The sequence below is a fragment of the Lissotriton helveticus genome, chromosome 1_2 (assembly GCF_964261635.1).
Source record: "Lissotriton helveticus chromosome 1_2, aLisHel1.1, whole genome shotgun sequence".
Lineage (NCBI taxonomy): Eukaryota > Metazoa > Chordata > Amphibia > Caudata > Salamandridae > Lissotriton > Lissotriton helveticus.
In genome coordinates, this window is record NC_136058.1 from 336,696,746 (window position 1) to 336,716,777 (window position 20,032).

Consider the following 20,032-nt stretch of genomic DNA (forward strand, 5'->3'; position numbering starts at 1 on the left):
CTCAGTGGACAGAGTGTCAAGTAAAATGAGACAAAATTGAAATGGAAGTTGTGGAAATGTCATTGTGAGATTGCATAAGAACTCAAATTGCTCTCACAAGCTAACAAATACCTAAACCCTTTTGATAAAACCACTTTAGTTGTTATGTGACCATATATGAAAGCCATCTGTGATTTATCTGTTCTTACTATGCAACAAGCTTGGCAATGACAAGTTAAAAATAAAATGTATGTACATTTTAGAATGGAGAATGCGGGCATCGATCCCGCTACCTCTCGAATGCTAATCGAGCGCTCTACCATTTGAGCTAATTCCCCTGTGTGCTCCCTCAGAATAACATTTCAAAAGTAATGTTAATGCCTACGACACTTTATTTGACGTCAAATTGCCCATTACATGAGTGTTCAGTTCACTCCTAACTGATGCCTTACCTCCACTTAGGGGATGTTTTACAGTTCAGGTTGGCCTGTTTAGTACTTGAATAGGAGTAATATCGCTGTATGTTAATCTAGACTAATGCCCTACCTAATCTTGAAGTTACATTTCCCACCAATGGGAAACCAAAGATATACAATTTTTGGGAGTTATTGCATGTCTAATGCAAGATTAATTGTCATATTATGAGATCCAATGCAATAATCCTGCAAAAATTACTCGTTTTCGCCCAACGTGGGGCTCGAACCCACGACCCTGAGATTAAGAGTCTCATGCTCTACAGACTGAGCTAGCCGGCCTCCCTCTTTAAAGTAGTATGCAAACTGATCGTTTTTCATTAAGAAAATCAGTTCCTGGATATTCCTCAACTCTTGTTTTTCAAGGAACTTATCATTTATAGATCCCTCAGTGGACAGAGTGTCAAGTAAAATGAGACAAAATTGAAATGGAAGTTGTGGAAATGTCATTGTGAGATTGCATAAGAACTCAAATTGCTCTCACAAGCTAACGAATACCTAAACCCTTTTGATAAAACCCCTTTAGTTGTTATGATGTGACCATATATGAAAGCCATCTGTGATTTATCTGTTCTTACTATGCAACAAGCTTGGCAATGACAAGTTAAAAATAAAATGTATGTACATTTTAGAATGGAGAATGCGGGCATCGATCCCGCTACCTCTCGCATGCTAAGCGAGCGCTCTACCATTTGAGCTAATTCCCCTGTGTGCTCCCTCAGAATAACATTTCAAAAGTAATGTTAATGCCTTCCACACTTTATTTGACGTCAAATTGCACATTACATGAGTGTTCAGTTCACTCCTAACTGATGCCTTACCTCCACTTAGGGGATGTTTTACAGTTCAGGTTGGCCTGTTTAGTACTTGAATAGGAGTAATATCGCTGTATGTTAATCTAGACTAATGCCCTACCTAATCTTGAAGTTACATTTCCCACCAATGGGAAACCAAAGATATACAATTTTTGGGAGTTATTGCATGTCTAATGCAAGATTAATTGCCATATTATGAGATCCAATGCAATAATCCTGCAAAAATTACTCGTTTTCGCCCAACGTGGGGCTCGAACCCACGACCCTGAGATTAAGAGTCTCATGCTCGAACCCACGACCCTGAGATCAAGAGTCTCATGCTCTACCGACTGAGCTGGCCGGGCTCCCTCTTTAAAGTAGTATGCAAACTGATCGTTTTTCATTAAGAAAACCAGTTCCTGGATATTCCTCAACTCTTGTTGTTCAAGGAACTTATCATTTATAGATCCCTCAGTGGACAGAGTGTCAAGTAAAGTGAGACAAAATTGAAATGGAAGTTGTGGAAATGTCATTGTCAGATTGCATAAGAACTCAAATTGCTCTCACAAGCTAACGAATACCTAAACCCTTTTGATAAAACACCTTTAGTTGTTATGATGTGACCATATATGAAAGCCATCTGTGATTTATCTGTTCTTACTATGCAACAAGCTTGGCAATGACAAGTTAAAAATAAAATGTATGTACATTTTAGAATGGAGAATGCGGGCATCGATCCCGCTACCTCTCGCATGCTAAGCGAGCGCTCTACCATTTGAGCTAATTCCCCTGTGTGCTCCCTCAGAATAACATTTCAAAAGTAATGGTAATGCCTACCACACTTTATTTGATATCAAATTGCCCATTACATGAGTGTTCAGTTCACTCCTAACTGATGCCTTACCTCCACTTAGGGGATGTTTTACAGTTCAGGTTGGCCTGTTTAGTACTTGAATAGGAGTAATATCGCTGTATGTTAATCTAGACTAATGCCCTACCTAATCTTGAAGTTACATTTCCCACCAATGGGAAACCAAAGATATACAATTTTTGGGAGTTATTGCATGTCTAATGCAAGATTAATTGCCATATTATGAGATCCAATGCAATAATCCTGCAAAAATTACTCGTTTTCGCCCAACGTGGGGCTCGAACCCACGACCCTGAGATTAAGAGTCTCATGCTCGAACCCACGACCCTGAGATCAAGAGTCTCATGCTCTACCGACTGAGCTGGCCGGGCTCCCTCTTTAAAGTAGTATGCAAACTGATCGTTTTTCATTAAGAAAACCAGTTCCTGGATATTCCTCAACTCTTGTTTTTCAAGGAACTTATCATTTATAGATCCCTCAGTGGACAGAGTGTCAAGTAAAATGAGACAAAATTGAAATGGAAGTTGTGGAAATGTCATTGTGAGATTGCATAAGAACTCAAATTGCTCTCACAAGCTAACGAATACCTAAACCCTTTTGATAAAACACCTTTAGTTGTTATGATGTGACCATATATGAAAGCCATCTGTGATTTATCTGTTCTTACTATGCAACAAGCTTGGCAATGACAAGTTAAAAATAAAATGTATGTACATTTTAGAATGGAGAATGCGGGCATCGATCCCGCTACCTCTCGCATGCTAAGCGAGCGCTCTACCATTTGAGCTAATTCCCCTGTGTGCTCCCTCAGAATAACATTTCAAAAGTAATGGTAATGCCTACCACACTTTATTTGATGTCAAATTGCCCATTACATGAGTGTTCAGTTCACTCCTAACTGATGCCTTACCTCCACTTAGGGGATGTTTTACAGTTCAGGTTGGCCTGTTTAGTACTTGAATAGGAGTAATATCGCTGTATGTTAATCTAGACTAATGCCCTACCTAATCTTGAAGTTACATTTCCCACCAATGGGAAACCAAAGATATACAATTTTTGGGAGTTATTGCATGTCTAATGCAAGATTAATTGCCATATTATGAGATCCAATGCAATAATCCTGCAAAAATTACTCGTTTTCGCCCAACGTGGGGCTCGAACCCACGACCCTGAGATTAAGAGTCTCATGCTCGAACCCACGACCCTGAGATCAAGAGTCTCATGCTCTACCGACTGAGCTAGCCGGGCTCCCTCTTTAAAGTAGTATGCAAACTGATCGTTTTTCATTAAGAAAACCAGTTCCTGGATATTCCTCAACTCTTGTTTTTCAAGGAACTTATCATTTATAGATCCCTCAGTGGACAGAGTGTCAAGTAAAATGAGACAAAATTGAAATGGAAGTTGTGGAAATGTCATTGTGAGATTGCATAAGAACTCAAATTGCTCTCACAAGCTAACGAATACCTAAACCCTTTTGATAAAACACCTTTAGTTGTTATGATGTGACCATATATGAAAGCCATCTGTGATTTATCTGTTCTTACTATGCAACAAGCTTGGCAATGACAAGTTAAAAATAAAATGTATGTACATTTTAGAATGGAGAATGCGGGAATCGATCCCGCTACCTCTCGCATGCTAAGCGAGCGCTCTACCACTTGAGCTAATTCCCCTGTGTGCTCCCTCAGAATAACATTTCAAAAGTAATGGTAATGCCTACCACACTTTATTTGATGTCAAATTGCCCATTACATGAGTGTTCAGTTCACTCCTAACTGATGCCTTACCTCCACTTAGGGGATGTTTTACAGTTCAGGTTGGCCTGTTTAGTACTTGAATAGGAGTAATATCGCTGTATGTTAATCTAGACTAATGCCCTACCTAATCTTGAAGTTACATTTCCCACCAATGGGAAACCAAAGATATACAATTTTTGGGAGTTATTGCATGTCTAATGCAAGATTAATTGTCATATTATGAGATCCAATGCAATAATCCTGCAAAAATGACTCGTTTTCGCCCAACGTGGGGCTCGAACCCACGACCCTGAGATTAAGAGTCTCATGCTCTACAGACTGAGCTAGCCGGGCTCCCTCTTTAAAGTAGTATGCAAACTGATCGTTTTTCATTAAGAAAATCAGTTCCTGGATATTCCTCAACTCTTGTTTTTCAAGGAACTTATCATTTATAGATCCCTCAGTGGACAGAGTGTCAAGTAAAATGAGACAAAATTGAAATGGAAGTTGTGGAAATGTCATTGTGAGATTGCATAAGAACTCAAATTGCTCTCACAAGCTAACGAATACCTAAACCCTTTTGATAAAACCCCTTTAGTTGTTATGATGTGACCATATATGAAAGCCATCTGTGATTTATCTGTTCTTACTATGCAACAAGCTTGGCAATGACAAGTTAAAAATAAAATGTATGTACATTTTAGAATGGAGAATGCGGGCATCGATCCCGCTACCTCTCGCATGCTAAGCGAGCGCTCTACCATTTGAGCTAATTCCCCTGTGTGCTCCCTCAGAATAACATTTCAAAAGTAATGGTAATGCCTACCACACTTTATTTGATATCAAATTGCCCATTACATGAGTGTTCAGTTCACTCCTAACTGATGCCTTACCTCCACTTAGGGGATGTTTTACAGTTCAGGTTGGCCTGTTTAGTACTTGAATAGGAGTAATATCGCTGTATGTTAATCTAGACTAATGCCCTACCTAATCTTGAAGTTACATTTCCCACCAATGGGAAACCAAAGATATACAATTTTTGGGAGTTATTGCATGTCTAATGCAAGATTAATTGCCATATTATGAGATCCAATGCAATAATCCTGCAAAAATTACTCGTTTTCGCCCAACGTGGGGCTCGAACCCACGACCCTGAGATTAAGAGTCTCATGCTCGAACCCACGACCCTGAGATCAAGAGTCTCATGCTCTACCGACTGAGCTGGCCGGGCTCCCTCTTTAAAGTAGTATGCAAACTGATCGTTTTTCATTAAGAAAACCAGTTCCTGGATATTCCTCAACTCTTGTTTTTCAAGGAACTTATCATTTATAGATCCCTCAGTGGACAGAGTGTCAAGTAAAATGAGACAAAATTGAAATGGAAGTTGTGGAAATGTCATTGTGAGATTGCATAAGAACTCAAATTGCTCTCACAAGCTAACGAATACCTAAACCCTTTTGATAAAACACCTTTAGTTGTTATGATGTGACCATATATGAAAGCCATCTGTGATTTATCTGTTCTTACTATGCAACAAGCTTGGCAATGACAAGTTAAAAATAAAATGTATGTACATTTTAGAATGGAGAATGCGGGAATCGATCCCGCTACCTCTCGCATGCTAAGCGAGCGCTCTACCACTTGAGCTAATTCCCCTGTGTGCTCCCTCAGAATAACATTTCAAAAGTAATGGTAATGCCTACCACACTTTATTTGATGTCAAATTGCCCATTACATGAGTGTTCAGTTCACTCCTAACTGATGCCTTACCTCCACTTAGGGGATGTTTTACAGTTCAGGTTGGCCTGTTTAGTACTTGAATAGGAGTAATATCGCTGTATGTTAATCTAGACTAATGCCCTACCTAATCTTGAAGTTACATTTCCCACCAATGGGAAACCAAAGATATACAATTTTTGGGAGTTATTGCATGTCTAATGCAAGATTAATTGCCATATTATGAGATCCAATGCAATAATCCTGCAAAAATTACTCGTTTTCGCCCAACGTGGGGCTCGAACCCACGACCCTGAGATTAAGAGTCTCATGCTCGAACCCACGACCCTGAGATCAAGAGTCTCATGCTCTACCGACTGAGCTGGCCGGGCTCCCTCTTTAAAGTAGTATGCAAACTGATCGTTTTTCATTAAGAAAACCAGTTCCTGGATATTCCTCAACTCTTGTTTTTCAAGGAACTTATCATTTATAGATCCCTCAGTGGACAGAGTGTCAAGTAAAATGAGACAAAATTGAAATGGAAGTTGTGGAAATGTCATTGTGAGATTGCATAAGAACTCAAATTGCTCTCACAAGCTAACGAATACCTAAACCCTTTTGATAAAACACCTTTAGTTGTTATGATGTGACCATATATGAAAGCCATCTGTGATTTATCTGTTCTTACTATGCAACAAGCTTGGCAATGACAAGTTAAAAATAAAATGTATGTACATTTTAGAATGGAGAATGCGGGCATCGATCCCGCTACCTCTCGCATGCTAAGCGAGCGCTCTACCATTTGAGCTAATTCCCCTGTGTGCTCCCTCAGAATAACATTTCAAAAGTAATGGTAATGCCTACCACACTTTATTTGATGTCAAATTGCCCATTACATGAGTGTTCAGTTCACTCCTAACTGATGCCTTACCTCCACTTAGGGGATGTTTTACAGTTCAGGTTGGCCTGTTTAGTACTTGAATAGGAGTAATATCGCTGTATGTTAATCTAGACTAATGCCCTACCTAATCTTGAAGTTACATTTCCCACCAATGGGAAACCAAAGATATACAATTTTTGGGAGTTATTGCATGTCTAATGCAAGATTAATTGCCATATTATGAGATCCAATGCAATAATCCTGCAAAAATTACTCGTTTTCGCCCAACGTGGGGCTCGAACCCACGACCCTGAGATTAAGAGTCTCATGCTCGAACCCACGACCCTGAGATCAAGAGTCTCATGCTCTACCGACTGAGCTAGCCGGGCTCCCTCTTTAAAGTAGTATGCAAACTGATCGTTTTTCATTAAGAAAACCAGTTCCTGGATATTCCTCAACTCTTGTTTTTCAAGGAACTTATCATTTATAGATCCCTCAGTGGACAGAGTGTCAAGTAAAATGAGACAAAATTGAAATGGAAGTTGTGGAAATGTCATTGTGAGATTGCATAAGAACTCAAATTGCTCTCACAAGCTAACGAATACCTAAACCCTTTTGATAAAACACCTTTAGTTGTTATGATGTGACCATATATGAAAGCCATCTGTGATTTATCTGTTCTTACTATGCAACAAGCTTGGCAATGACAAGTTAAAAATAAAATGTATGTACATTTTAGAATGGAGAATGCGGGCATCGATCCCGCTACCTCTCGCATGCTAAGCGAGCGCTCTACCATTTGAGCTAATTCCCCTGTGTGCTCCCTCAGAATAACATTTCAAAAGTAATGGTAATGCCTACCACACTTTATTTGATATCAAATTGCCCATTACATGAGTGTTCAGTTCACTCCTAACTGATGCCTTACCTCCACTTAGGGGATGTTTTACAGTTCAGGTTGGCCTGTTTAGTACTTGAATAGGAGTAATATCGCTGTATGTTAATCTAGACTAATGCCCTACCTAATCTTGAAGTTACATTTCCCACCAATGGGAAACCAAAGATATACAATTTTTGGGAGTTATTGCATGTCTAATGCAAGATTAATTGCCATATTATGAGATCCAATGCAATAATCCTGCAAAAATTACTCGTTTTCGCCCAACGTGGGGCTCGAACCCACGACCCTGAGATTAAGAGTCTCATGCTCGAACCCACGACCCTGAGATCAAGAGTCTCATGCTCTACCGACTGAGCTGGCCGGGCTCCCTCTTTAAAGTAGTATGCAAACTGATCGTTTTTCATTAAGAAAACCAGTTCCTGGATATTCCTCAACTCTTGTTTTTCAAGGAACTTATCATTTATAGATCCCTCAGTGGACAGAGTGTCAAGTAAAATGAGACAAAATTGAAATGGAAGTTGTGGAAATGTCATTGTGAGATTGCATAAGAACTCAAATTGCTCTCACAAGCTAACGAATACCTAAACCCTTTTGATAAAACACCTTTAGTTGTTATGATGTGACCATATATGAAAGCCATCTGTGATTTATCTGTTCTTACTATGCAACAAGCTTGGCAATGACAAGTTAAAAATAAAATGTATGTACATTTTAGAATGGAGAATGCGGGCATCGATCCCGCTACCTCTCGCATGCTAAGCGAGCGCTCTACCATTTGAGCTAATTCCCCTGTGTGCTCCCTCAGAATAACATTTCAAAAGTAATGGTAATGCCTACCACACTTTATTTGATGTCAAATTGCCCATTACATGAGTGTTCAGTTCACTCCTAACTGATGCCTTACCTCCACTTAGGGGATGTTTTACAGTTCAGGTTGGCCTGTTTAGTACTTGAATAGGAGTAATATCGCTGTATGTTAATCTAGACTAATGCCCTACCTAATCTTGAAGTTACATTTCCCACCAATGGGAAACCAAAGATATACAATTTTTGGGAGTTATTGCATGTCTAATGCAAGATTAATTGCCATATTATGAGATCCAATGCAATAATCCTGCAAAAATTACTCGTTTTCGCCCAACGTGGGGCTCGAACCCACGACCCTGAGATTAAGAGTCTCATGCTCGAACCCACGACCCTGAGATCAAGAGTCTCATGCTCTACCGACTGAGCTAGCCGGGCTCCCTCTTTAAAGTAGTATGCAAACTGATCGTTTTTCATTAAGAAAACCAGTTCCTGGATATTCCTCAACTCTTGTTTTTCAAGGAACTTATCATTTATAGATCCCTCAGTGGACAGAGTGTCAAGTAAAATGAGACAAAATTGAAATGGAAGTTGTGGAAATGTCATTGTGAGATTGCATAAGAACTCAAATTGCTCTCACAAGCTAACGAATACCTAAACCCTTTTGATAAAACACCTTTAGTTGTTATGATGTGACCATATATGAAAGCCATCTGTGATTTATCTGTTCTTACTATGCAACAAGCTTGGCAATGACAAGTTAAAAATAAAATGTATGTACATTTTAGAATGGAGAATGCGGGCATCGATCCCGCTACCTCTCGCATGCTAAGCGAGCGCTCTACCACTTGAGCTAATTCCCCTGTGTGCTCCCTCAGAATAACATTTCAAAAGTAATGGTAATGCCTACCACACTTTATTTGATGTCAAATTGCCCATTACATGAGTGTTCAGTTCACTCATAACTGATGCCTTACCTCCACTTAGGGGATGTTTTACAGTTCAGGTTGGCCTGTTTAGTACTTGAATAGGAGTAATATCGCTGTATGTTAATCTAGACTAATGCCCTACCTAATCTTGAAGTTACATTTCCCACCAATGGGAAACCAAAGATATACAATTTTTGGGAGTTATTGCATGTCTAATGCAAGATTAATTGCCATATTATGAGATCCAATGCAATAATCCTGCAAAAATTACTCGTTTTTGCCCAACGTGGGGCTCGAACCCACGACCCTGAGATTAAGAGTCTCATGCTCGAACCCACGACCCTGAGATCAAGAGTCTCATGCTCTACCGACTGAGCTAGCCGGGCTCCCTCTTTAAAGTAGTATGCAAACTGATCGTTTTTCATTAAGAAAACCAGTTCCTGGATATTCCTCAACTCTTGTTTTTCAAGGAACTTATCATTTATAGATCCCTCAGTGGACAGAGTGTCAAGTAAAATGAGACAAAATTGAAATGGAAGTTGTGGAAATGTCATTGTGAGATTGCATAAGAACTCAAATTGCTCTCACAAGCTAACGAATACCTAAACCCTTTTGATAAAACACCTTTAGTTGTTATGATGTGACCATATATGAAAGCCATCTGTGATTTATCTGTTCTTACTATGCAACAAGCTTGGCAATGACAAGTTAAAAATAAAATGTATGTACATTTTAGAATGGAGAATGCGGGCATCGATCCCGCTACCTCTCGCATGCTAAGCGAGCGCTCTACCATTTGAGCTAATTCCCCTGTGTGCTCCCTCAGAATAACATTTCAAAAGTAATGGTAATGCCTACCACACTTTATTTGATGTCAAATTGCCCATTACATGAGTGTTCAGTTCACTCCTAACTGATGCCTTACCTCCACTTAGGGGATGTTTTACAGTTCAGGTTGGCCTGTTAAGTACTTGAATAGGAGTAATATCGCTGTATGTTAATCTAGACTAATGCCCTACCTAATCTTGAAGTTACATTTCCCACCAATGGGAAACCAAAGATATACAATTTTTGGGAGTTATTGCATGTCTAATGCAAGATTAATTGCCATATTATGAGATCCAATGCAATAATCCTGCAAAAATTACTCGTTTTCGCCCAACGTGGGGCTCGAACCCACGACCCTGAGATTAAGAGTCTCATGCTCGAACCCACGACCCTGAGATCAAGAGTCTCATGCTCTACCGACTGAGCTAGCCGGGCTCCCTCTTTAAAGTAGTATGCAAACTGATCGTTTTTCATTAAGAAAACCAGTTCCTGGATATTCCTCAACTCTTGTTTTTCAAGGAACTTATCATTTATAGATCCCTCAGTGGACAGAGTGTCAAGTAAAATGAGACAAAATTGAAATGGAAGTTGTGGAAATGTCATTGTGAGATTGCATAAGAACTCAAATTGCTCTCACAAGCTAACGAATACCTAAACCCTTTTGATAAAACAGCTTTAGTTGTTATGATGTGACCATATATGAAAGCCATCTGTGATTTATCTGTTCTTACTATGCAACAAGCTTGGCAATGACAAGTTAAAAATAAAATGTATGTACATTTTAGAATGGAGAATGCGGGCATCGATCCCGCTACCTCTCGCATGCTAAGCGAGCGCTCTACCATTTGAGCTAATTCCCCTGTGTGCTCCCTCAGAATAACATTTCAAAAGTAATGGTAATGCCTACCACACTTTATTTGATGTCAAATTGCCCATTACATGAGTGTTCAGTTCACTCCTAACTGATGCCTTACCTCCACTTAGGGGATGTTTTACAGTTCAGGTTGGCCTGTTAAGTACTTGAATAGGAGTAATATCGCTGTATGTTAATCTAGACTAATGCCCTACCTAATCTTGAAGTTACATTTCCCACCAATGGGAAACCAAAGATATACAATTTTTGGGAGTTATTGCATGTCTAATGCAAGATTAATTGCCATATTATGAGATCCAACACAATAATCCTGCAAAAAATACTCGTTTTCGCCCAACGTGGGGCTCGAACCCACGACCCTGAGATTAAGAGTCTCATGCTCGAACCCACGACCCTGAGATCAAGAGTCTCATGCTCTACCGACTGAGCTGGCCGGGCTCCCTCTTTAAAGTAGTATGCAAACTGATCGTTTTTCATTAAGAAAACCAGTTCCTGGATATTCCTCAACTCTTGTTTTTCAAGGAACTTATCATTTATAGATCCCTCAGTGGACAGAGTGTCAAGTAAAATGAGACAAAATTGAAATGGAAGTTGTGGAAATGTCATTGTGAGATTGCATAAGAACTCAAATTGCTCTCACAAGCTAACGAATACCTAAACCCTTTTGATAAAACACCTTTAGTTGTTATGATGTGACCATATATGAAAGCCATCTGTGATTTATCTGTTCTTACTATGCAACAAGCTTGGCAATGACAAGTTAAAAATAAAATGTATGTACATTTTAGAATGGAGAATGCGGGCATCGATCCCGCTACCTATCGCATGCTAAGCGAGCGCTCTACCATTTGAGCTAATTCCCCTGTGTGCTCCCTCAGAATAACATTTCAAAAGTAATGGTAATGCCTACCACACTTTATTTGATGTCAAATTGCCCATTACATGAGTGTTCAGTTCACTCCTAACTGATGCCTTACCTCCACTTAGGGGATGTTTTACAGTTCAGGTTGGCCTGTTTAGTACTTGAATAGGAGTAATATCGCTGTATGTTAATCTAGACTAATGCCCTACCTAATCTTGAAGTTACATTTCCCACCAATGGGAAACCAAAGATATACAATTTTTGGGAGTTATTGCATGTCTAATGCAAGATTAATTGCCATATTATGAGATCCAATGCAATAATCCTGCAAAAATTACTCGTTTTCGCCCAACGTGGGGCTCGAACCCACGACCCTGAGATTAAGAGTCTCATGCTCGAACCCACGACCCTGAGATCAAGAGTCTCATGCTCTACCGACTGAGCTAGCCGGGCTCCCTCTTTAAAGTAGTATGCAAACTGATCGTTTTTCATTAAGAAAACCAGTTCCTGGATATTCCTCAACTCTTGTTTTTCAAGGAACTTATCATTTATAGATCCCTCAGTGGACAGAGTGTCAAGTAAAATGAGACAGAATTGAAATGGAAGTTGTGGAAATGTCATTGTGAGATTGCATAAGAACTCAAATTGCTCTCACAAGCTAACGAATACCTAAACCCTTTTGATAAAACAGCTTTAGTTGTTATGATGTGACCATATATGAAAGCCATCTGTGATTTATCTGTTCTTACTATGCAACAAGCTTGGCAATGACAAGTTAAAAATAAAATGTATGTACATTTTAGAATGGAGAATGCGGGCATCGATCCCGCTACCTCTCGCATGCTAAGCGAGCGCTCTACCATTTGAGCTAATTCCCCTGTGTGCTCCCTCAGAATAACATTTCAAAAGTAATGGTAATGCCTACCACACTTTATTTGATGTCAAATTGCCCATTACATGAGTGTTCAGTTCACTCCTAACTGATGCCTTACCTCCACTTAGGGGATGTTTTACAGTTCAGGTTGGCCTGTTAAGTACTTGAATAGGAGTAATATCGCTGTATGTTAATCTAGACTAATGCCCTACCTAATCTTGAAGTTATATTTCCCACCAATGGGAAACCAAAGATATACAATTTTTGGGAGTTATTGCATGTCTAATGCAAGATTAATTGCCATATTATGAGATCCAATGCAATAATCCTGCAAAAATTACTCGTTTTCGCCCAACGTGGGGCTCGAACCCACGACCCTGAGATTAAGAGTCTCATGCTCAAACCCATGACCCTGAGATCAAGAGTCTCATGCTCTACCGACTGAGCTAGCCGGGCTCCCTCTTTAAAGTAGTATGCAAACTGATCGTTTTTCATTAAGAAAACCAGTTCCTGGATATTCCTCAACTCTTGTTTTTCAAGGAACTTATCATTTATAGATCCCTCAGTGGACAGAGTGTCAAGTAAAATGAGACAAAATTGAAATGGAAGTTGTGGAAATGTCATTGTGAGATTGCATAAGAACTCAAATTGCTCTCACAAGCTAACGAATACCTAAACCCTTTTGATAAAACAGCTTTAGTTGTTATGATGTGACCATATATGAAAGCCATCTGTGATTTATCTGTTCTTACTATGCAACAATCTTGGCAATGACAAGTTAAAAATAAAATGTATGTACATTTTAGAATGGAGAATGCGGGCATCGATCCCGCTACCTCTCGCATGCTAAGCGAGCGCTCTACCATTTGAGCTAATTCCCCTGTGTGCTACCTCAGAATAACATTTCAAAAGTAATGGTAATGCCTACCACACTTTATTTGATGTCAAATTGCCCATTACATGAGTGTTCAGTTCACTCCTAACTGATGCCTTACCTCCACTTAGGGGATGTTTTACAGTTCAGGTTGGCCTGTTAAGTACTTGAATAGGAGTAATATCGCTGTATGTTAATCTAGACTAATGCCCTACCTAATCTTGAAGTTACATTTCCCACCAATGGGAAACCAAAGATAACAATTTTTGGGAGTTATTGCATGTCTAATGCAAGATTAATTGCCATATTATGAGATCCAATGCAATAATCCTGCAAAAATTACTCGTTTTCGCCCAACGTGGGGCTCGAACCCACGACCCTGAGATTAAGAGTCTCATGCTCGAACCCACGACCCTGAGATCAAGAGTCTCATGCTCTACTGACTGAGCTAGCCGGGCTCCCTCTTTAAAGTAGTATGCAAACTGATCGTTTTTCATTAAGAAAACCAGTTCCTGGATATTCCTCAACTCTTGTTTTTCAAGGAACTTATCATTTATAGATCCCTCAGTGGACAGAGTGTCAAGTAAAATGAGACAAAATTGAAATGGAAGTTGTGGAAATGTCATTGTGAGATTGCATAAGAACTCAAATTGCTCTCACAAGCTAACGAATACCTAAACCCTTTTGATAAAACAGCTTTAGTTGTTATGATGTGACCATACATGAAAGCCATCTGTGATTTATCTGTTCTTACTATGCAACAAGCTTGGCAATGACAAGTTAAAAATAAAATGTATGTACATTTAAGAATGGAGAATGCGGGCATCGATCCCGCTACCTCTCGCATGCTAAGCGAGCGCTCTACCATTTGAGCTAATTCCCCTGTGTGCTCCCTCAGAATAACATTTCAAAAGTAATGGTAATGCCTACCACACTTTATTTGATGTCAAATTGCCCATTACATGAGTGTTCAGTTCACTCCTAACTGATGCCTTACCTCCACTTAGGGGATGTTTTACAGTTCAGGTTGGCCTGTTAAGTACTTGAATAGGAGTAATATCGCTGTATGTTAATCTAGACTAATGCCCTACCTAATCTTGAAGTTATATTTCCCACCAATGGGAAACCAAAGATATACAATTTTTGGGAGTTATTGCATGTCTAATGCAAGATTAATTGCCATATTATGAGATCCAATGCAAGAATCCTGCAAAAATTACTCGTTTTCGCCCAACGTGGGGCTCGAACCCACGACCCTGAGATTAAGAGTCTCATGCTCGAACCCATGACCCTGAGATCAAGAGTCTCATGCTCTACCGACTGAGCTAGCCGGGCTCCCTCTTTAAAGTAGTATGCAAACTGATCGTTTTTCATTAAGAAAACCAGTTCCTGGATATTCCTCAACTCTTGTTTTTCAAGGAACTTATCATTTATAGATCCCTCAGTGGACAGAGTGTCAAGTAAAATGAGACAAAATTGAAATGGAAGTTGTGGAAATGTCATTGTGAGATTGCATAAGAACTCAAATTGCTCTCACAAGCTAACGAATACCTAAACCCTTTTGATAAAACAGCTTTAGTTGTTATGATGTGACCATATATGAAAGCCATCTGTGATTTATCTGTTCTTACTATGCAACAATCTTGGCAATGACAAGTTAAAAATAAAATGTATGTACATTTTAGAATGGAGAATGCGGGCATCGATCCCACTACCTCTCGCATGCTAAGCGAGCGCTCTACCATTTGAGCTAATTCCCCTGTGTGCTACCTCAGAATAACATTTCAAAAGTAATGGTAATGCCTACCACACTTTATTTGATGTCAAATTGCCCATTACATGAGTGTTCAGTTCACTCCTAACTGATGCCTTACCTCCACTTAGGGGATGTTTTACAGTTCAGGTTGGCCTGTTAAGTACTTGAATAGGAGTAATATCGCTGTATGTTAATCTAGACTAATGCCCTACCTAATCTTGAAGTTACATTTCCCACCAATGGGAAACCAAAGATATACAATTTTTGGGAGTTATTGCATGTCTAATGCAAGATTAATTGCCATATTATGAGATCCAATGCAATAATCCTGCAAAAATTACTCGTTTTCGCCCAACGTGGGGCTCGAACCCACGACCCTGAGATTAAGAGTCTCATGCTCGAACCCACGACCCTGAGATCAAGAGTCTCATGCTCTACCGACTGAGCTAGCCGGGCTCCCTCTTTAAAGTAGTATGCAAACTGATCGTTTTTCATTAAGAAAACCAGTTCCTGGATATTCCTCAACTCTTGTTTTTCAAGGAACTTATCATTTATAGATCCCTCAGTGGACAGAGTGTCAAGTAAAATGAGACAAAATTGAAATGGAAGTTGTGGAAATGTCATTGTGAGATTGCATAAGAACTCAAATTGCTCTCACAAGCTAACGAATACCTAAACCCTTTTGATAAAACAGCTTTAGTTGTTATGATGTGACCATATATGAAAGCCATCTGTGATTTATCTGTTCTTACTATGCAACAAGCTTGGCAATGACAAGTTAAAAATAAAATGTATGTACATTTTAGAATGGAGAATGCGGGCATCGATCCCGCTACCTCTCGCATGCTAAGCGAGCGCTCTACCATTTGAGCTAATTCCCCTGTGTGCTCCCTCAGAATAACATTTCAAAAGTAATGGTAATGCCTACCACACTTTATTTGATGTCAAATTGCCCATTACATGAGTGTTCAGTTCACTCCTAACTGATGCCTTACCTCCACTTAGGGGATGTTTTACAGTTCAGGTTGGCCTGTTAAGTACTTGAATAGGAGTAATATCGCTGTATGTTAATCTAGACTAATGCCCTACCTAATCTTGAAGTTACATTTCCCACCAATGGGAAACCAAAGATATACAATTTTTGGGAGTTATTGCATGTCTAATGCAAGATTAATTGCCATATTATGAGATCCAATGCAATAATCCTGCAAAAATTACTCGTTTTCGCCCAACGTGGGGCTCGAACCCACGACCCTGAGATTAAGAGTCTCATGCTCTACCGACTGAGCTAGCCGGGCTCCCTCTTTAAAGTAGAATGCAAACTGATCGTTTTTCATTAAGAAAACCAGTTCCTGGATATTCCTCAACTCTTGTTTTTCAAGGAACTTATCATTTATAGATCCCTCAGTGGACAGAGTGTCAAGTAAAATGAGACAAAATTGAAATGGAAGTTGTGGAAATGTCATTGTGAGATTGCATAAGAACTCAAATTGCTCTCACAAGCTAACGAATACCTAAACCCTTTTGATAAAACCCCTTTAGTTGTTATGATGTGACCATATATGAAAGCCATCTGTGATTTATCTGTTCTTACTATGCAACAAGCTTGGCAATGACAAGTTAAAAATAAAATGTATGTACATTTTAGAATGGAGAATGCGGGCATCGATCCCACTACCTCTCGCATGCTAAGCGAGCGCTCTACCATTTGAGCTAATTCCCCTGTGTGCTCCCTCAGAATAACATTTCAAAAGTAATGGTAATGCCTACCACACTTTATTTGATGTCAAATTGCCCATTACATGAGTGTTCAGTTCACTCCTAACTGATGCCTTACCTCCACTTAGGGGATGTTTTACAGTTCAGGTTGGCCTGTTAAGTACTTGAATAGGAGTAATATCGCTGTATGTTAATCTAGACTAATGCCCTACCTAATCTTGAAGTTACATTTCCCACCAATGGGAAACCAAAGATATACAATTTTTGGGAGTTATTGCATGTCTAATGCAAGATTAATTGCCATATTATGAGATCCAATGCAATAATCCTGCAAAAATTACTCGTTTTCGCCAAACGTGGGGCTCGAACCCACGACCCTGAGATTAAGAGTCTCATGCTCGAACCCACGACCCTGAGATCAAGAGTCTCATGCTCTACCGACTGAGCTAGCCGGGCTCCCTCTTTAAAGTAGTATGCAAACTGATCGTTTTTCATTAAGAAAACCAGTTCCTGGATATTCCTCAACTCTTGTTTTTCAAGGAACTTATCATTTATAGATCCCTCAGTGGACAGAGTGTCAAGTAAAATGAGACAAAATTGAAATGGAAGTTGTGGAAATGTCATTGTGAGATTGCATAAGAACTCAAATTGCTCTCACAAGCTAACGAATACCTAAACCCTTTTGATAAAACAGCTTTAGTTGTTATGATGTGACCATATATGAAAGCCATCTGTGATTTATCTGTTCTTACTATGCAACAAGCTTGGCAATGACAAGTTAAAAATAAAATGTATGTACATTTTAGAATGGAGAATGCGGGCATCGATCCCGCTACCTCTCGCATGCTAAGCGAGCGCTCTACCATTTGAGCTAATTCCCCTGTGTGCTCCCTCAGAATAACATTTCAAAAGTAATGGTAATGCCTACCACACTTTATTTGATGTCAAATTGCCCATTACATGAGTGTTCAGTTCACTCCTAACTGATGCCTTACCTCCACTTAGGGGATGTTTTACAGTTCAGGTTGGCCTGTTAAGTACTTGAATAGGAGTAATATCGCTGTATGTTAATCTAGACTAATGCCCTACCTAATCTTGAAGTTACATTTCCCACCAATGGGAAACCAAAGATATACAATTTTTGGGAGTTATTGCATGTCTAATGCAAGATTAATTGCCATATTATGAGATCCAACACAATAATCCTGCAAAAAATACTCGTTTTCGCCCAACGTGGGGCTCGAACCCACGACCCTGAGATTAAGAGTCTCATGCTCTACCGACTGAGCTAGCCGGGCTCCCTCTTTAAAGTAGAATGCAAACTGATCATTTTTCATTAAGAAAACCAGTTCCTGGATATTCCTCAACTCTTGTTTTTCAAGGAACTTATCATTTATAGATCCCTCAGTGGACAGAGTGTCAAGTAAAATGAGACAAAATTGAAATGGAAGTTGTGGAAATGTCATTGTGAGATTGCATAAGAACTCAAATTGCTCTCACAAGCTAACGAATACCTAAACCCTTTTGATAAAACCCCTTTAGTTGTTATGATGTGACCATATATGAAAGCCATCTGTGATTTATCTGTTCTTACTATGCAACAAGCTTGGCAATGACAAGTTAAAAATAAAATGTATGTACATTTTAGAATGGAGAATGCGGGCATCGATCCCGCTACCTCTCGCATGCTAAGCGAGCGCTCTACCATCTGAGCTAATTCCCCTGTGTGCTCCCTCACAATAACATTTCAAAAGTAATGTTAATGCCTACGACACTTTATTTGACGTCAAATTGCCCATTACATGAGTGTTCAGTTCACTCCTAACTGATGCCTTACCTCCACTTAGGGGATGTTTTACAGTTCAGGTTGGCCTGTTTAGTACTTGAATAGGAGTAATATCGCTGTATGTTAATCTAGACTAATGCCCTACCTAATCTTGAAGTTACATTTCCCACCAATGGGAAACCAAAGATATACAATTTTTGGGAGTTATTGCATGTCTAATGCAAGATTAATTGCCATATTATGAGATCCAATGCAATAATCCTGCAAAAATTACTCGTTTTCGCCCAACGTGGGGCTCGAACCCACGACCCTGAGATTAAGAGTCTCATGCTCGAACCCACGACCCTGAGATCAAGAGTCTCATGCTCTACCGACTGAGCTGGCCGGGCTCCCTCTTTAAAGTAGTATGCAAACTGATCGTTTTTCATTAAGAAAACCAGTTCCTGGATATTCCTCAACTCTTGTTTTTCAAGGAACTTATCATTTATAGATCCCTCAGTGGACAGAGTGTCAAGTAAAATGAGACAAAATTGAAATGGAAGTTGTGGAAATGTCATTGTGAGATTGCATAAGAACTCAAATTGCTCTCACAAGCTAACGAATACCTAAACCCTTTTGATAAAACACCTTTAGTTGTTATGATGTGACCATATATGAAAGCCATCTGTGATTTATCTGTTCTTACTATGCAACAAGCTTGGCAATGACAAGTTAAAAATAAAATGTATGTACATTTTAGAATGGAGAATGCGGGCATCGATCCCGCTACCTATCGCATGCTAAGCGAGCGCTCTACCATTTGAGCTAATTCCCCTGTGTGCTCCCTCAGAATAACATTTCAAAAGTAATGGTAATGCCTACCACACTTTATTTGATGTCAAATTGCCCATTACATGAGTGTTCAGTTCACTCCTAACTGATGCCTTACCTCCACTTAGGGGATGTTTTACAGTTCAGGTTGGCCTGTTTAGTACTTGAATAGGAGTAATATCGCTGTATGTTAATCTAGACTAATGCCCTACCTAATCTTGAAGTTACATTTCCCACCAATGGGAAACCAAAGATATACAATTTTTGGGAGTTATTGCATGTCTAATGCAAGATTAATTGCCATATTATGAGATCCAATGCAATAATCCTGCAAAAATTACTCGTTTTCGCCCAACGTGGGGCTCGAACCCACGACCCTGAGATTAAGAGTCTCATGCTCGAACCCACGACCCTGAGATCAAGAGTCTCATGCTCTACCGACTGAGCTAGCCGGGCTCCCTCTTTAAAGTAGTATGCAAACTGATCGTTTTTCATTAAGAAAACCAGTTCCTGGATATTCCTCAACTCTTGTTTTTCAAGGAACTTATCATTTATAGATCCCTCAG

At 39.5% G+C, this 20,032-nt stretch overlaps 34 non-coding genes across 34 annotated transcripts; all 34 read right to left on the reverse strand.

Annotated features, from left to right (window-relative positions):
• Positions 1-244: 244 nt before the first annotated feature.
• On the reverse strand, positions 245-317 carry TRNAA-AGC (transfer RNA alanine (anticodon AGC)). Its single transcript has one exon. It is a non-coding gene; the product is annotated as a tRNA-Ala (tRNA).
• A 769-nt stretch (positions 318-1,086) lies between these two features.
• On the reverse strand, positions 1,087-1,159 carry TRNAA-AGC (transfer RNA alanine (anticodon AGC)). Its single transcript has one exon. It is a non-coding gene; the product is annotated as a tRNA-Ala (tRNA).
• Positions 1,160-1,963: 804 nt separating this feature from the next.
• TRNAA-AGC (transfer RNA alanine (anticodon AGC)) lies at positions 1,964-2,036 on the reverse strand. Its single transcript has one exon. It is a non-coding gene; the product is annotated as a tRNA-Ala (tRNA).
• An 804-nt stretch (positions 2,037-2,840) lies between these two features.
• On the reverse strand, positions 2,841-2,913 carry TRNAA-AGC (transfer RNA alanine (anticodon AGC)). The gene has a single exon. It is a non-coding gene; the product is annotated as a tRNA-Ala (tRNA).
• Positions 2,914-3,257: 344 nt separating this feature from the next.
• TRNAK-CUU (transfer RNA lysine (anticodon CUU)) lies at positions 3,258-3,365 on the reverse strand. The gene is made up of 2 exons: positions 3,329-3,365; positions 3,258-3,293 (listed from the first exon to the last, which is right to left on the reverse strand). It is a non-coding gene; the product is annotated as a tRNA-Lys (tRNA).
• Positions 3,366-3,717: 352 nt separating this feature from the next.
• Positions 3,718-3,790, reverse strand: TRNAA-AGC (transfer RNA alanine (anticodon AGC)). The gene has a single exon. It is a non-coding gene; the product is annotated as a tRNA-Ala (tRNA).
• A 344-nt stretch (positions 3,791-4,134) lies between these two features.
• TRNAK-CUU (transfer RNA lysine (anticodon CUU)) lies at positions 4,135-4,207 on the reverse strand. Its single transcript has one exon. It is a non-coding gene; the product is annotated as a tRNA-Lys (tRNA).
• A 352-nt stretch (positions 4,208-4,559) lies between these two features.
• Positions 4,560-4,632, reverse strand: TRNAA-AGC (transfer RNA alanine (anticodon AGC)). The gene has a single exon. It is a non-coding gene; the product is annotated as a tRNA-Ala (tRNA).
• An 804-nt stretch (positions 4,633-5,436) lies between these two features.
• TRNAA-AGC (transfer RNA alanine (anticodon AGC)) lies at positions 5,437-5,509 on the reverse strand. Its single transcript has one exon. It is a non-coding gene; the product is annotated as a tRNA-Ala (tRNA).
• Positions 5,510-6,313: 804 nt separating this feature from the next.
• On the reverse strand, positions 6,314-6,386 carry TRNAA-AGC (transfer RNA alanine (anticodon AGC)). Its single transcript has one exon. It is a non-coding gene; the product is annotated as a tRNA-Ala (tRNA).
• A 344-nt stretch (positions 6,387-6,730) lies between these two features.
• TRNAK-CUU (transfer RNA lysine (anticodon CUU)) lies at positions 6,731-6,838 on the reverse strand. The gene is made up of 2 exons: positions 6,802-6,838; positions 6,731-6,766 (listed from the first exon to the last, which is right to left on the reverse strand). It is a non-coding gene; the product is annotated as a tRNA-Lys (tRNA).
• A 352-nt stretch (positions 6,839-7,190) lies between these two features.
• TRNAA-AGC (transfer RNA alanine (anticodon AGC)) lies at positions 7,191-7,263 on the reverse strand. Its single transcript has one exon. It is a non-coding gene; the product is annotated as a tRNA-Ala (tRNA).
• An 804-nt stretch (positions 7,264-8,067) lies between these two features.
• On the reverse strand, positions 8,068-8,140 carry TRNAA-AGC (transfer RNA alanine (anticodon AGC)). The gene has a single exon. It is a non-coding gene; the product is annotated as a tRNA-Ala (tRNA).
• Positions 8,141-8,484: 344 nt separating this feature from the next.
• On the reverse strand, positions 8,485-8,592 carry TRNAK-CUU (transfer RNA lysine (anticodon CUU)). Its single transcript has 2 exons — positions 8,556-8,592; positions 8,485-8,520 (listed from the first exon to the last, which is right to left on the reverse strand). It is a non-coding gene; the product is annotated as a tRNA-Lys (tRNA).
• A 352-nt stretch (positions 8,593-8,944) lies between these two features.
• Positions 8,945-9,017, reverse strand: TRNAA-AGC (transfer RNA alanine (anticodon AGC)). Its single transcript has one exon. It is a non-coding gene; the product is annotated as a tRNA-Ala (tRNA).
• Positions 9,018-9,361: 344 nt separating this feature from the next.
• TRNAK-CUU (transfer RNA lysine (anticodon CUU)) lies at positions 9,362-9,469 on the reverse strand. The gene is made up of 2 exons: positions 9,433-9,469; positions 9,362-9,397 (listed from the first exon to the last, which is right to left on the reverse strand). It is a non-coding gene; the product is annotated as a tRNA-Lys (tRNA).
• A 352-nt stretch (positions 9,470-9,821) lies between these two features.
• Positions 9,822-9,894, reverse strand: TRNAA-AGC (transfer RNA alanine (anticodon AGC)). Its single transcript has one exon. It is a non-coding gene; the product is annotated as a tRNA-Ala (tRNA).
• Positions 9,895-10,238: 344 nt separating this feature from the next.
• TRNAK-CUU (transfer RNA lysine (anticodon CUU)) lies at positions 10,239-10,346 on the reverse strand. Its single transcript has 2 exons — positions 10,310-10,346; positions 10,239-10,274 (listed from the first exon to the last, which is right to left on the reverse strand). It is a non-coding gene; the product is annotated as a tRNA-Lys (tRNA).
• Positions 10,347-10,698: 352 nt separating this feature from the next.
• TRNAA-AGC (transfer RNA alanine (anticodon AGC)) lies at positions 10,699-10,771 on the reverse strand. Its single transcript has one exon. It is a non-coding gene; the product is annotated as a tRNA-Ala (tRNA).
• A 1,221-nt stretch (positions 10,772-11,992) lies between these two features.
• On the reverse strand, positions 11,993-12,100 carry TRNAK-CUU (transfer RNA lysine (anticodon CUU)). Its single transcript has 2 exons — positions 12,064-12,100; positions 11,993-12,028 (listed from the first exon to the last, which is right to left on the reverse strand). It is a non-coding gene; the product is annotated as a tRNA-Lys (tRNA).
• Positions 12,101-12,452: 352 nt separating this feature from the next.
• On the reverse strand, positions 12,453-12,525 carry TRNAA-AGC (transfer RNA alanine (anticodon AGC)). The gene has a single exon. It is a non-coding gene; the product is annotated as a tRNA-Ala (tRNA).
• Positions 12,526-12,869: 344 nt separating this feature from the next.
• On the reverse strand, positions 12,870-12,977 carry TRNAK-CUU (transfer RNA lysine (anticodon CUU)). Its single transcript has 2 exons — positions 12,941-12,977; positions 12,870-12,905 (listed from the first exon to the last, which is right to left on the reverse strand). It is a non-coding gene; the product is annotated as a tRNA-Lys (tRNA).
• A 352-nt stretch (positions 12,978-13,329) lies between these two features.
• TRNAA-AGC (transfer RNA alanine (anticodon AGC)) lies at positions 13,330-13,402 on the reverse strand. Its single transcript has one exon. It is a non-coding gene; the product is annotated as a tRNA-Ala (tRNA).
• Positions 13,403-14,205: 803 nt separating this feature from the next.
• On the reverse strand, positions 14,206-14,278 carry TRNAA-AGC (transfer RNA alanine (anticodon AGC)). The gene has a single exon. It is a non-coding gene; the product is annotated as a tRNA-Ala (tRNA).
• A 344-nt stretch (positions 14,279-14,622) lies between these two features.
• On the reverse strand, positions 14,623-14,730 carry TRNAK-CUU (transfer RNA lysine (anticodon CUU)). The gene is made up of 2 exons: positions 14,694-14,730; positions 14,623-14,658 (listed from the first exon to the last, which is right to left on the reverse strand). It is a non-coding gene; the product is annotated as a tRNA-Lys (tRNA).
• Positions 14,731-15,082: 352 nt separating this feature from the next.
• TRNAA-AGC (transfer RNA alanine (anticodon AGC)) lies at positions 15,083-15,155 on the reverse strand. The gene has a single exon. It is a non-coding gene; the product is annotated as a tRNA-Ala (tRNA).
• Positions 15,156-15,499: 344 nt separating this feature from the next.
• On the reverse strand, positions 15,500-15,607 carry TRNAK-CUU (transfer RNA lysine (anticodon CUU)). Its single transcript has 2 exons — positions 15,571-15,607; positions 15,500-15,535 (listed from the first exon to the last, which is right to left on the reverse strand). It is a non-coding gene; the product is annotated as a tRNA-Lys (tRNA).
• A 352-nt stretch (positions 15,608-15,959) lies between these two features.
• Positions 15,960-16,032, reverse strand: TRNAA-AGC (transfer RNA alanine (anticodon AGC)). The gene has a single exon. It is a non-coding gene; the product is annotated as a tRNA-Ala (tRNA).
• Positions 16,033-16,376: 344 nt separating this feature from the next.
• On the reverse strand, positions 16,377-16,449 carry TRNAK-CUU (transfer RNA lysine (anticodon CUU)). The gene has a single exon. It is a non-coding gene; the product is annotated as a tRNA-Lys (tRNA).
• Positions 16,450-16,801: 352 nt separating this feature from the next.
• On the reverse strand, positions 16,802-16,874 carry TRNAA-AGC (transfer RNA alanine (anticodon AGC)). The gene has a single exon. It is a non-coding gene; the product is annotated as a tRNA-Ala (tRNA).
• An 804-nt stretch (positions 16,875-17,678) lies between these two features.
• TRNAA-AGC (transfer RNA alanine (anticodon AGC)) lies at positions 17,679-17,751 on the reverse strand. Its single transcript has one exon. It is a non-coding gene; the product is annotated as a tRNA-Ala (tRNA).
• A 344-nt stretch (positions 17,752-18,095) lies between these two features.
• Positions 18,096-18,168, reverse strand: TRNAK-CUU (transfer RNA lysine (anticodon CUU)). Its single transcript has one exon. It is a non-coding gene; the product is annotated as a tRNA-Lys (tRNA).
• A 352-nt stretch (positions 18,169-18,520) lies between these two features.
• On the reverse strand, positions 18,521-18,593 carry TRNAA-AGC (transfer RNA alanine (anticodon AGC)). Its single transcript has one exon. It is a non-coding gene; the product is annotated as a tRNA-Ala (tRNA).
• A 1,221-nt stretch (positions 18,594-19,814) lies between these two features.
• Positions 19,815-19,922, reverse strand: TRNAK-CUU (transfer RNA lysine (anticodon CUU)). The gene is made up of 2 exons: positions 19,886-19,922; positions 19,815-19,850 (listed from the first exon to the last, which is right to left on the reverse strand). It is a non-coding gene; the product is annotated as a tRNA-Lys (tRNA).
• Between the last annotated feature and the right edge of the window lie 110 nt (positions 19,923-20,032).